At 32.4% G+C, this 12,373-nt stretch overlaps 1 long non-coding RNA gene across 1 annotated transcript in view; it reads left to right on the top strand.

Moving 5' to 3' along the window:
• LOC148123987 (uncharacterized) overlaps positions 1–10,855 on the top strand; it is an 81,493-nt gene extending 70,638 nt beyond the window's left edge. The window contains exon 3 of the long non-coding RNA XR_015740231.1: positions 10,611–10,855. This is a non-coding gene — a long non-coding RNA (uncharacterized LOC148123987). The remainder of the gene's footprint in view (positions 1–10,610) is intronic.
• The last annotated feature ends 1,518 nt before the right edge of the window (positions 10,856–12,373 follow it).

Raw genomic sequence — 12,373 nt, 5'->3', positions numbered from 1 at the left:
TATGTTTTATTTGCTTTATGAGCCAAAAAGTTGTATTAAAAGAAAATAAATTTATTTATTTGATTTCTAACCTGCCTTTGGCACAAGAGCTTATGTATTATGCTCTGCCCTATATGAGCAAAAGTAGCTGTCCCCAAGCCACTTAATGAAACTTCCATGTCTTCTAACACCTTAACAATTACATAATACTGGTTCCCAGTAAATAAATAGCTGATTTGCTTCTGTGAGCTACAGTTCTCTAATTATTTTCTCACTCTAAGAGCAAAATTTGCCTCAATCAATATTTCAGGGAAACATTTTAAAGCTATTTGCAATGAATTCATCCAAGTGTTATTCTTACTGAGTTTGAACCGTAAAGTTTAATTCTATCAGATTCAGAGAATTGTTTCTCAATTTCTTACTCATTCGGCAGCTCTTTACTTTTCCACAGAGTGCAAGCTTAGTGAGGCATATTGGAAGAGTTTACTGATTTGGTTAGATGAGTGAAAGGAGCTTGAAGGAGTTTGCACACTCAGCAGGGCTGGCATTAGCTCTCCACAGAGTGTAAGCAAGGAATAATACTTCATTATAACAATAGCTCTAAGACATTTGTTCATGTTTAGTCTCTGTTTACAAAGAAAGAGAAGACTGTAAAATCTTCAGATGTGTAGCAAATAATTATTTCTATTTTTATATACATAAAAGGAAAAACATTTTTCACTTCCTTATTTTTCCCGTAATTTTAAACACTGTTAATTTAAAGCATACACAATTAAAGTTATCATGATATTTTCATTTATAATGCTTGTAAGCAGGACGATAATCACTGGATGTTGAAGGAATTAGGACTTAATAATATATTTTTAGGAAGAAGAGAAAATGATCTTAAACTTTACTGAAAAAAATAAAATTAAAAATTAGTCGTGGATGTTGTCTATTATGTATGAAGCACTTTATGATGCTGATGCTAAACAAAGCAGTATCGCATGCTTCACGCAAACCAAAATCTGTTTCACATTGAATTTGTAATGGCTATATTTATAACATTTAGAGCCATTGTGTCTATTTTTTTTGTTCATCAAATTATCTCTTGTTTCTGAGATACAATAAAGGTCATGTAACAAAAAAAGAATGTAATCCAATAGACTGTTTTCCATTTTCACTACATATTGAGACAAAAATATAAATAATTGATGGATTTTCTTATTCAAAAAATAAAGTCATGCTGGAATATTGCAATTATTAAATGAGTTACATATCATTTAATTTTTTAAAAAGATATCCTTAGGACTATTCCAATCCAGTCTTTCAAGATTTATTATTATTATACCACATTGACAAATAGATATGTATTAATATGTAGTGTTGACTTGTACTTAGTTCTTGCTATATAACTCATTCATGTTTTTATACCTTTACTACAACAAGGCTTCATTTTTTTTATGAATAAATTGTTGAACCATAGACTGAATTGTTCACTATAGGTTTAAAATACTTAGTAATTAGTAAAATGTAGAACATTGTTAAAAATGAATTAAAAATCCATTGTTGAAGATTTTAGTGGCTTGTTACAAGATATACAGTAAAAGTTTTTTTAAAGATAAAAACTTTGTCCTATTGTTTGCATCAGTGCATGTATTATATGTCAGTATGTAGCAATAGTTATTGCAATCTAAACAATCATATTAAATGATAAACAAATTTGAAGTATTTTATTAAATTCATCAGACTTTAGTTTAAAAATATCACAATGCATTGGGATTTCAGTTCTAATTTCTAAATTTCATCCTAGGCTCACCAAAGTTTTGGAATAATGTATAGTAAAATAGCAAAAGACATTGCCTTAGGGCTTGTTTATCATTCCACTAGCTGATTTATGTATACTTACCATGTCACTGAAAATTATATGGATCATCACCACTTTCATTTTTAAAGCACATTTCTTGTTAAGATTCTAAAAAAGCCTATCAACTTTTTAAAAAATCTATTCCTCAATTAATCATAGATGAAAGAGTATCCCAGCTTTAAGAAATCATTGGAGAATTTGTCTTAGTCCTGAAAAATTTGATCCACCCAATTACAAATTTGATAGACAAGTTTGCAAAGTAATTTATGTCTAACTTTCCTACAGACAAAAAAGCAATATTGTGGGACTATAGATTCATTCATTCATAGGATTATGAGCATTCCACTTTATAATAGATATAAATCATGAGATAGCATAGTTATATAGTTATGTTTTAATAACAAATAAATATTATTCTAAAATCCTACTGGATTCAGCTATGCCTGATAGATAACCAGGTAATTCTTTCTGCAAAATGTAGCGCTTTACACTACCTTAATTGGTAGAAATCATAGAATAAGAGAACAATACCTTAATACGCGTTTATTTCTTAATACAACTTAAATATTTTTATCCATATTTTATCTTGACAAGAAGGAGCCTCCATGACAGTACAGACAGGATACAATTCTTTCTGGAGAATTAAATTATATTTAATTTAAATTATTTTTAATTCTCTTTCCCCCATTCTTCAATTTCATCTTGATACTAGATTTTTCTATTCTACTTAATTATCATACCTTTGAAATGATAGCTTTGTTGCTTCTCTACAATGGTCAGTTTTGTTTCTTTTCAATACAAGATGCACATACCTAAATGGGAAGGTTCATTGTCATTGTTGATATACTGGCCTAGAACTAACTTAATTCACCTCATTAATGACTGTGGCTGCTAAGTTTATTTCACTAAGTATCCACAATAATTAATTGACTTTGAAGATTATTTTCCAATTCTACTATACATAAACAAAATTAAAAAGCAAAAAAAAAAAGTTGAAAAATAAAAAAAAATTAAATAAGAAAATATTTCTGAGCCAAAAAAGAAACATTTTTCCATTTATTTCTCTTCTAATATAAAACCTGTTCAATAATGAAACATTCCATTAATGCAACAACTATTATAAACATCTCCGTTTTGCCCAGAAAATGTAATACAATGCTTTTATAAGACAGAAGGGTTTTGATAAATCCCATACATTATTTTTATTTTTAGCATAAACAATTAGCTGTAGAGAGAATTTAATGAAAGAGCTTAATATAATACTGTGAAATATTAATTGTGAGGAAAGCATTTAATGTAATACAGTTATTCATTCTCAGTATTAATCAGGCATAATATGATGAAGAAAACATTACGAATTTTTACAATTGTGAATAAGGGAAAAGCTGTATTAATTCATTACTGAACCATGGAAAGATAATAAAATATAGGGGGATGATAGGACTACTGATTTCTAACAATATAAAGATTGCCTTAATCAGCTATGGTTTTACAAAATATGGCTCAGTCAGGTTATACTCTTAAATGTATGTCTGAAAGCAAGTGTAGTTTTTCAGTGGCAATTATTTTTGAGTAATTCTGCAGGATTGTGTTTAAGCCCTAATGAATATATGTCTGACATACCATATTACAGAAGACAGAACAGCACTTCAAACCTACATTGGCCTACCTGTTTTATTTCCTACAAATGCCACAAAATTTATGTAGAGATAAGAGACAGTTTTGAAAACAGATGTTTCTTATGGTTGACATTTTGCATTGCAGCAGTACAGATTTTAATTTATTTTTGTAATTAGAATACTTTAAAAAATTTTTAGTTGAGATAGGAAGCTCAGTAGAGATGTTTTCCTATTACATATGAACTTCAGAAAAGGCAACAGTGCTTGGAAAGTTATTTATGCAGGAATCCAGTATTAAACATCATAAATAAACATAGTTTTAATAGTTACCAATGATCTAATATAGAAAATACTGTACGGTTCTATTTAATCTAAAATAAGAATAACTTCATAAAGCTTAATTTTTACTTTGTAAAAATGCATAAAATTATTGTTAATTAAAACAGAAACAACAATATTTTAAATTCTTTCGATCTCGTTGGTTTATGTTTTCAGCTTACTCAATTTATCAACACAGATAAAATATCTAAACAAGTATTTGCAAAACCATTGGCTCTGGAGCACCATTAGTTACACAAAGCCTTTTGCTTCCATCATATACCTCACAAAAGATGTCAACAAAATTTTTAATCTGACACCAGGGAATGTATTAAATATGGAGAATATAAATGTTAAATCCCATTAATGTAAATGTAAAAATTTATTGAATGAAATTGGGCTTTTGTTCTATCTCTATCCATGGTTTCCCCCCATAATTCAAGAGTGCAAAATGCAAAATTAGTGGCCTCCAGATGGTTAGACATTGCAAACCATTGGTCATTTGGCTAGGCTTAATGGATATCCAACAGATTTTCTATATGCTCTACAGATTCCACTTTTTCAGTCTTCAAATTTGAGCTAATTTGTGTTAGGGAAATATAAAATGTGACAGGCATCATTATCTAATTCATTCATTGGAAAAGAGAAGGTCTGTCAACATAAGGGTTAGGGTTAGGGTAATTACCATTGCAGTTTGGAATTTTGTTGACAATACTTTAGAGTATATTATTTTTCATCAAGCATACATTTTATTCTTAGTTTTTCAAAATAGGGGAATTTTAGAGAGTATGTTCTTTGTCAGAGTAGACATGTGATGATAGGGAAAACTAGTTTTGCTGAGTTTCTTCAAATCACTCTGGAGTTTGATCCAGGAAATGAAAACCCAACATCTCTAGTTGATTATTATCTATTCTAAGAGAGTTATGATTAGTAAGACTGAGAACTGTTTATCTTATTACAGCTTTGTAGTACTTGCCAAAAATGTAGAAATAGTGGGAAGTAAAAGCTTCCATTTGCTAATAGTATAATTGTTGTTCCAAATATTTATTCATAATAATCATATTTCCCCTTAATGTATATATATATCTTTCATCTTAGTCATATTGCATGCTCATATCTTTTAATATCATGTAGGGTCCAAAGTGCTAGGGAAGGCAGAAATAGTAACACTCTCAAAAGATACTGATCAACAACTTACTTATCATCTTTATTAATGGTATGCAAGTCAAACTGTTAGAATAACTGTTAGGAGCTTGACAATTCAAAAAGTTTTCTTATGACTGCCAAAATTCAGGCATGGCTTCTTTCAGGAAAAGTTTGAGATGTTTGCCAGTATAATAGACTTACTTCTAAATATAAGCCTAGAATGTCATGCAGGAAAGTATTTTTGAAACCAGAAAAACAGTAATTTGTCTGTTTTGGTGTTTAACCCTTGTTCAATAAAATTTGTTATGACAAGGCTGATCATTGGAATCCCTGCATCTTTTCAGGTGCTGGAGAAAATAGTGAAGATAAACTGATATCTCCCTCAATGGATTTCTGAGGATAGAATGAGTGTACAATAAGTGGAATGGAATGTTACTTGATAAAATAATGAAGAGAGAGGCTCTGGGGAAAAACATTTCTTTTTTTTGAAAGATGCTGAGGCTGATTATTCTTGCCTAGTGGTTTCTCAACCTAACTCTTATCATAGTTCTGATATGCTTGTAAAAAATTTTTTTTATAAGCAGACCTTGTACTCCAATTATACATTGAAAAATGTAAAAACTATTTATCACAATAGCATTTACAGAATCATATTCTTTTTGTGCAGACAGAGAACTGAACATAATCTTTGGATAGACAGCTGTTTTATAAATTATACTACATCCTGAAGGATATTTTTATGCAAATTCCAGTTAATAAGGGTCATAACTTTCCCTTGTAACCTTGAGATGGCTATATAATCACCCAATATTTCCCTTTGTCCTCCCCAGGTGGATACTTTGATATCCTCTCATACAACCTCAAAAATCAATTGTGTTGTTGTCTTCTCCTCTAAATTAGACCATGGGTGGATGGCAACCTATTTAAAGAAAATCCAACAATGATGGAAAGATTATACTTAAATTCAACAAAAAGCAACAACTAAACTTTCAGGATATCTGAAGAATGTCATAGTGATCAAAATACTGAAAGTCAGTCTTGTGTATTAAAACCAAAGAAAGAATCAAATACTTAACAGGATAAGGAAATAATATCCCTAATTTCATATGATAGCAAAATAAGCCTTCAAATCAATCAGCAAAGATAAGAGTCCCACATGTCAAATCAGAAAAGGGAACAAGATATGAGTCACGTGCTTTATTGTTTATAGAAACACATTCAACTCAATTGAAACTGGAAATCTCAGTACATCTTAATGTCCTGTTAGCAAAGGAGCGATGTGAGGCTGTATAATCTCCCCTTACTTATTCAAGCTATCTGCAGAATATATATATTGAGAGAAATCAGTTGGAAAAATCAGCACGTCCTTAAAACTGGAGGAAGAAACATCCAAACATTCACAATGCTGATGGCCCTATTCTTGTAGCTAAAAGTACAAATGATCTACAAGCCCCAGTAATGAATATCAAAACATTCAAAGAAAGTTAAAGAAAAAAATGGGTCTAAGGTGAAATATAAATAAGATCAAACAAATAACAACAGATAACAGACAATAAAGTTCCTGAAGTGGTAAATAACAACTGCCATTTAGGACTGCCTGTTAACAGTAAAAGAAACAACAGTCAAGTAACAGATCATCACTTAGTAGGCTAGCATGGAAGATGTGAAAAAGATGATGTGCCACAACTAAATGTACAAAAATAAGAAATATGCAGATAGTGGTTTTCTCAGAGATATCTTCAGCAGCAAAAGTTGGACGTTGGAAGAATAACTGAGATTGGAAAAAATAAAATTTGAGAATAATATTGCTCTGCAGGATAGTAAACAAATGGATCTACAATGAATAAATGCAGAAATGACCAGACTCAAATGATAATATTTTGAACACATTATATGAAGACCGACTACCTTGAGAAGTCTACAATGTTGGGAAAGGTGGAAGAAAAGAGAAGCAGCAGCAAAGTGAATGGATTCAATTACAAAGATGAGGGAGTGCACTACTTTAAGATATAAAGGACCATTTGAGACTAGATCTATCTATTCTAGAGAAGGTTCATCAGTGTTGTCATGAAATGTCTATTTGAACTTGATGGCATATTGTTAATACAAACATGCAAACAAATTTCCAAAATAGCCGGAAACGTTCTTGAATAATAGTTCCCCTCCTGTGAACTACTTATGAACAAATTATTAAAATTCTGCTTATCCTAACCAGCCATTTGACCTGGTATCTATCTACTTTAGACACACACACACACACAAACACACGCACGCATGTATATGTATGGTATTCAGCTTTGTTCAGGTATTTTCCCACATCATTATAGTTGTGCTTTTAAAGTTGTAGCAATGTTTTGCTAATTGCAAAGAACCAGTAATTGCCAGAACCAAACGCCTGGCAGACAAGACACACATAAAGACTGAACTATGCACCCTGACTAAAGTACTGACAGCCAACGGCTTCCACGAAAGCAAAATCACTGGCTTGATCCACAAAAACACACTGAGACATAATGGAGATCTAGAAGATGAACAGACCTATGGAACAGCTGTCCTGCCCTACACAAGAGGTACTACAGACAAAAGTAGTAAGATACTACATAGGCATCACATCAAGACTGCCTTCAAAACAGACAGAAAAATAGCAGCCATTCTAAGAAACCCCAAAGATAAAGTTGACCTGGAAAACCAAGGCACATATGAAGTCTCCTGTGCATCATGCCCTGCCACATACATTGGACAGACCAATAGAAGAATAAGTACCCACCTAGATGAACACAAAAATGCAGTAAAAAAGCTGAAACACACTTCCTCACTAGTCCAACACATGAAAGCCACAGGTCATAGCATCGACTTCAATGGCACCAAAACCCTAGCCACTATAGAAAACCCCAGCTACAGAATTATCAGAGAAGCCATAGAGATTGAAAAAAGACTTGAAAGCATGAATAGAAGAGATGACTCCACCAGACTGTCAATTATCTAGAAGCCTGCACTCACAAACAAAAAAACCTCCACACCACAAGCCAGGCAAACACCTGGGCACAAACAGACCCCCCCCCCGATACCTCCAGCTCAAACACACCCCAACTAGGCACCCAGATGAAACCTAACTTCCTAATAAATGATAGACATCTGTTTACTCGAAGCCAAGCCGCACTAAAAGCCTCCAATACAAAAAACACAATGTTGCCAACCAATCAAGACAAAAAAAGCTACAAAACAGACAGAAGATATTAGAAACACCAATCAAGCAGAACACAGCAAACTCCAAGACCAATAAACACAGACCAAGACTCCCAACCAATCAGGATGGCACAGCGTAGGGTAGCACCAAATTTAAAACAGAAACGGCTGTGAAAGTCTGATTCACAGCCGAACACTATACAGAAGCCTGATGATTGCAGATGAGATTCTGCCGAAACATTGCTACAACTCTAAAAGCACAACTATAATGACATAGGAAAATACCCGAACAAAGCTGGATACCATATATATAAATACCCATGAAAACTTAAGAATACACACACACACACACACACACACACACACACACATATTCTTGAAATATATTTATCAGTGTTCAACTGGGGGGACAATTTAAATGTATGCTTTTTAATGTCAAATTTTCATCTTGTTTAGTTTTGTTTTTGTATTTCCTTTTTTTCCTTTTTTGGAGTTTGTATTTTAACATTTTGAGTAAAAAAATAAAAAAAACATTCATTGAAGTAAAATAAATGGAGAAAATCTTCATTGCAGTAAAAATGCATAGATTTTTTGCTGTGTAGGGTAAATCCATATTAAGAATTTGAAATCATGTTAGAATTATGTATATTATCTCATCAATATGCAATTTATTAATGCAATCATGTGAATCTATATAACCACCACTGTTTATGCACAATTTTATTTAACTCATGTTAATCACAATATATGTGTAATTTATACTGTGTAGATTTGATTTTTGAACTGACTGAAAAGATAAAAAATGTTGGTACAGGTGTACATCAGTATAAATAAAAAATTATTATAAATACATAGAAGTACTTTATAATTTTAAATTCATGCTGCTCTCTAGTGGGGAATACTTTCACTACAGATGTATTTAACCTGGAAAATATAAATGATAGCATGTTGTGATGCTACTGGTATTATTTCATTTTATTTATTTAATGCTTGTTCTCCCATGTTCCTTTCCTTTAATTTTGTAAGCATTACTTTTTTTATATTTTATTAGCTATTAGTGGGAGGATCCCTTATCTTTCCCATGCAACAGTGTTTCATTGTTCCCTAACCTTTTTATATTGTAAATTCTTGGAAAAAGAACTTCTTTTTACTGACTGTAAAGCTCTAGATAACATCATGTTGACTAACCCAAATCACATCATTTATATATAATTTTAGGAATACTCTGCTAAAATTACTATTTTACATATAGATTGTTTAAGGGGCTTCACTCAGGTAGTGTTCTATCAACTTAGCAATATATGTCTTGTCAACTTACCTTTCATATATTCTCCCAGAAAAATAGGTATCTTCTTGAAATATAATTGGATGTGTCAGTATTTCATACTATTTTCAACACTAGGAGAGGATGAAAACTGTAGTAATAATTCTTTTAGTGATAATAATAAGAGTACAGTTTCTTGAAGCTTCAGGGAGTGCCTCAGTTATTTCAGATGTTTATATTTTTGTAAGTAATGTCATGTCATTATGTTCTTAGCAGGTTAAAACTATCCTAGACAAATCTTTTATTGCTTCTCATAGTATTTTAAATAGTATTGCTTCTCATAGTATTTTAAATGTTCAGAACTAATAGAAGTTCAGTTCAATATTTTATGCTGATATGAAATAGCTTCTAAATTTACAGGAATTCATTAGCAGTTCAAGACTGAGACAGTCCATTTTTTAAATTTGAGTTTAATTTTTTAAAATTACCACATTCTGACATTTTTATTTCTTGACAATATTGGAAGATGTGAAATTACAGCAGCATATGATTATGTTTTAAGAGGCTGACATGTTGCTTTAAGAATTTCTATTTGTTACAAGGCATTAAGTATGTTTTATATTTGTTTCTTGGATTCAGAATTTTAAAATGTAATTATTTTAAATATGAGGCATTTAATTGAGACTATTACTTTAAATTTGAGGCATGTTTATGATTAAAAATGATGGCACTCATGAAAATTCCAAATATCAGAATCAACTGTAACGAAGAAGCTAACTCTTAGTACATTATTTTGTGAAAAGTTTCAAATGTTATCAGTTTCAGTTTTGAACATTAATTTTAAAAAGGGGACTTGCAAGCAAAATCAAGATAATATGTTTGAGCAGGCTAGAAACTAGGAGAGTATAAATTTTAATCCTGCCATGGGCATGAGAACTCACTATGTGACTTTGGGGGAAACCAAAACTTAGAGATGAGCAAAGAAAGCAAGTCAGACATTTTCCAGATGGAAAATGTATAGAAGACATTTCAGATTACTCTGTAGCTAAAGGCATTCCATTTAGTTTTTTCCTTACAATCTGTTCTTTTTTACACACTTGCATACTCCAAATATTCAATGAACCCAATTATATGATAATTCTCGTTACTGCATGAGATGGTATGGAGTGGATTTAAATGCAGCCCTTCTGCTTTTTACAAGTTGACATTCAGGATGCATATCACTCATAGTTCTTTCTTATATTTATTTTAGAAACAATGAAGAAGCCTGGGAGTCCGATTTCATTCCAAGACAATATATCCTATACTTCAGATTTCATGTATTTTCATGAAAGTGGTGCAGAATTAACAACCAAAGACAGTGAGGAAGAGGAAGAAAGAGAGAAGAAACACACCAGTTTTACTTTATGCAATGTATGCAACATTCAACTGAATTCTGCTGCGCAGGCACAAATTCATTATCATGGGAAATCACACCAGAAAAGATTAAAACAGCTGAACAATGGAAACCTAAAAAACAGTTTCGGTGAGCTTTTAAGTATATTCTATTGTGTTTACATCTATAAGGTATAACTTTCCTATAGTCTACTTTTGAGGAGAGAAGTAGCCTGATGTCTTGATTGATATTTTTGATAACTTATCAATGTAATACAATGTAATCTACCAAATTAGAAAAATTAGTTCTATTATAGGTAAATGATTAATATTACATTTTTTAGACAATAGAAATTAACATTTTTTATTACAATAGAAGGAGCTTATGTAGTATTTTTTTTCACTGAATTAACTTGGAGCTACAAAGTTTGGAAAGGGATTTGACAACTTACGTTTTTAAATATGAACTACACTGCAACCATATAGTTGAAGTGAGATACTATTTCAAACTTGTCTAGAAGTTAATGTAAAACTTCATAGCTTCTACTAGTAAAAGAAATCAAATATTTTATTATTCTAAGATATAAACAGTATACAGTATTCAATGCAGACCCAAAGACTTGGGTAGCAAGATTTTAAGTCATAAAACCCAGGTAGAAGCATGCAAACCCTTTTTCTCATCATACATCAACAGTGATATTTTCAGAGTGGAAGGTGAAATTACAGGATGTGTGTGTGTGTGTGTGTGTGTGTGTGTGTGTGTGTGTGTATACAATATATTGAAATGTCCATTTCCAGCTCTGCTCAAGCTGATACCTTTAATAATACAGTATCTGTCCTCATTGTGGAAGGGAATTGTCCTTTTTAGCTACACTGGATGCTGTTTTAGGCCCCTGGATTTTGCTGGTTCTGGGATTGCCTCTTTGCCTCAGTCTGCCGAACAAGTGTCTCTTCGAATTGAAGAAGGCCATGCTGCATCTTTAGCCTCCTAGCTGAACAATCAGAGATCAAGATTTCTCACCTGTTGATGTCCCTTCCCAAGGCCTTTAGATCCCTCTTGCAGATATCCTTATATCACAATGGCGGTCTCCCTCTAGGGCGCTTTCCAGGGGTGGGATTCAAATTTTTTAACAACCGGTTCTGTGGGCGTGGCTTAGTTGGTGGGCGTGGCTTGGTGGTCATGTTATTGGCTGGGTGTGGTCAATTCAATATCACTCACATCGAGGCATGCATCTCCTTGCCTGGCCTCTCAAGACTGTGGGGATGCTGCAACAGTTGTAAGTGTGAAAAATGCTCATAAGTCACTTTTTTTAATGCCATTGTAACTTTGAATGGTCACTCCACACAAGCAAAGTGCCAGCAAAGGAGGGGAAAAAAAACTCCAGAAAAGTTCCTGAGACAGGAAGTCTAGTCCTGCCAGGAATGTAATAAGGGTTAACAGAGAGGCAATTTCTGTAAACAAAACCAGAATGTTTTCTTCCTGCCTTCTTTACAGGATTAGGCTAATAATTTCTTCTAACAACTGATTCTCCAAACTGCTTAGAATGTTAACAACCGGTTCTAGCGAATAGGTGCGAACTGGTAGAATCCCACCCCTGGTGTTTTCCCTGCACTAATTTTCCATACAGGAGATCTTTCAGA

This window comes from Pseudonaja textilis, chromosome Z, assembly GCF_049901715.1.
Source record: "Pseudonaja textilis isolate UNSWEBS1 chromosome Z, rPseTex1.2, whole genome shotgun sequence".
NCBI classification, from domain to species: Eukaryota; Metazoa; Chordata; class Lepidosauria; order Squamata; family Elapidae; genus Pseudonaja; species Pseudonaja textilis.
The sequence above is the reverse complement of the archived record's forward strand: the minus strand, read 5'-3'. Positions and strand labels throughout refer to the sequence as shown.